At 31.7% G+C, this 2,300-nt stretch overlaps 2 non-coding genes across 2 annotated transcripts; one reads left to right on the top strand and one right to left on the bottom strand.

Moving 5' to 3' along the window:
• The first annotated feature begins 223 nt into the window (after nucleotides 1-223).
• Nucleotides 224-296, top strand: TRNAT-UGU (transfer RNA threonine (anticodon UGU)). Its single transcript has one exon. It is a non-coding gene; the product is annotated as a tRNA-Thr (tRNA).
• A 1,217-nt stretch (nucleotides 297-1,513) lies between these two features.
• Nucleotides 1,514-1,600, bottom strand: TRNAS-GGA (transfer RNA serine (anticodon GGA)). Its single transcript has one exon. It is a non-coding gene; the product is annotated as a tRNA-Ser (tRNA).
• Nucleotides 1,601-2,300: the final 700 nt, after the last annotated feature.

Raw genomic sequence — 2,300 nt, 5'->3', positions numbered from 1 at the left:
ATGAAAATACCAATAAATTCTATAATTTTATTTTTTAATATCCTATAGTTAAGCATATCAAGCTAACTTTATCTTTAAGAAGTTTTAGTATTTTTTTATTTTTATAAGTATAACTTCAAATTTAGAACTAGTTAATAGCTAAGATTAATAACTAATATCTGAGATTTTACGGATTTCCTATACTATACCTATTTCTATTTGTTACACTATTTCCGTTATGTAAGCCCACTTAGCTCAGAGGTTAGAGCATCGCATTTGTAATGCGAGGGTCATCGGTTCAAATCCGATAGTCGGCTTTTTTTTCTCTATCGATGTTCTACGAACAAGAATCTCTTTTTTTCCGAATTAAATGGAGAATCCAGGATCTTTTATGTTTTTTACCTTACAATTTTGCTAGATACAAAACAACAAAATAAATAATATATATAAAAAAATAAAGATTTTGATGAAATTCCATTTTTTGGGGTACTTTAGTTGATTTTACTCTGTTTATCCTGTAGTTTAATTCAGTTTTAATTTCGATGTATTCTGTAATGTAAATACAATGAAATTAATTGTGTAAAATGAAATTTCAATAAAATAAAAAAGGAGTCTTCATGTCCCGTTATCGAGGACCTCGTTTAAAAAAATACGCCGTCTGGGAGCTTTACCAGGACTCACTAGAAAAACACCTAAATCCGGAAGTAATCTTAAAAAAAATTCAATTCTAGGAAAAAGGAGCAATATCGTATTCGTCTTCAAGAAAAACAGAAATTGTGTTTTCATTATGGTCTGACAGAACGACAATTACTTAGATATGTACATATCGCTGGAAAAGCAAAAAAGGTCAACAGGCCAGGTTTTACTTCAATTACTTGAAATGCGTTTGGATAATATCCTTTTTCGATTGGGTATGGCTTCAACCATTCCTGGGGCCCGCCAATTAGTCAACCATAGACATATTTTAGTTAATGATCGTATAGTCAATATACCAAGTTTTTGTTGCAAACCCAGAGATATTATTACTATGAAAGATAACCAAAGATCAAAAGGTCTGGTTCAAAATTATATTGCTTCATCGGACCCGGGGAAATTGCCAAAGCATTTGGCGATTGACACGTTGGAATATAAAGGACTAGTAAATAAAATCCTAGATAGGAAGTGGGTCGGTCTCAAAATAAATGAGTTGTTAGTTGTAGAATATTACTCTCGTCAGACTTGAACTTAACGAAAAAAGGAAAGGTTCATAGAATATTCTTCCCCTTCCCCTTTCCCCGAACTAAATCACCCTAAGACCATTACCATTAATTCGTATTTTCCCATCAACTAGCTAAAATTGATTAACCCTAGGATTAGGATCCTTTTTTTCTTTTTTCCTCTATGTGTATTTTACATACCACGGTAATTTGCTATAGAGAATTTCTAATTTCTATTAAATCAAAATAAGATAATATAAGATATTATATTATTGCTGGAAAAAATTGTTATTTGATTTGATACATTATGATCCTTAACGTTGATGAATTAATAAAAACGGAAAGAGAGGGATTCGAACCCTCGGTAAACAAAAGTCTACATAGCAGTTCCAATGCTACGCCTTGAACCGCTCGGCCATCTCTCCTACATAACTTATTATGGAAAATAAACTGAGTGAATAGCGAGTTTTCTTATTCCTGCAGTACAGGTACAACCGCAACCACTCGGGGCTTCCATAGTTCTATTGGAATAATTCCTTTTGATCTAAGTGGAAGGATACAGGATTTTTTACTAGAAATTGCGCTCGCTATAAAATAAAAGTTTTAATTTGGGTTTTCCTGCAACTAATGAAAAAGAAAATGGAAGAATTCTTCTTATTGCATAATAAAATAAAATAAAGAAACCTTAGAATTCTGTTTGCATAAGATACGCTACACCATACTATCGAAATCAAAAATAGGGTATGAGACAATTAATAAAATAACTTTGAAAACACGAAATAGTTGATAACATAAGTTGTTGTTCAGAAATAGGAAAGTGGAATGAAATCCAGTCTTAGTCAAATATTTCATATCTCTTCGTGTCCAAGCAGAAGGAAAAGGATACAATTTGAGCTGAGCGGAAAATCCATATCTCTCTTATCCATTTAAAGCATATGGATTTAGAGTAGAGCATATGGATCAATTTATTTATAATTATAAGAATCGAATGTGTTTGTTTTTATGTTATTTTGTGAAGGAATGAAAACAACTCTATATAGAATGGGTTGGGAATTATGCCTAGATCCCGTGTAAATGGAAATTTCATTGATAAGACCTCCTCAATTGTAGCCAATATTTTATTGC

Source organism: Triticum aestivum, chromosome 3B, assembly GCF_018294505.1.
Source record: "Triticum aestivum cultivar Chinese Spring chromosome 3B, IWGSC CS RefSeq v2.1, whole genome shotgun sequence".
Classification (NCBI taxonomy): domain Eukaryota; kingdom Viridiplantae; phylum Streptophyta; class Magnoliopsida; order Poales; family Poaceae; genus Triticum; species Triticum aestivum.
The sequence above is the reverse complement of the archived record's forward strand: the minus strand, read 5'-3'. Positions and strand labels throughout refer to the sequence as shown.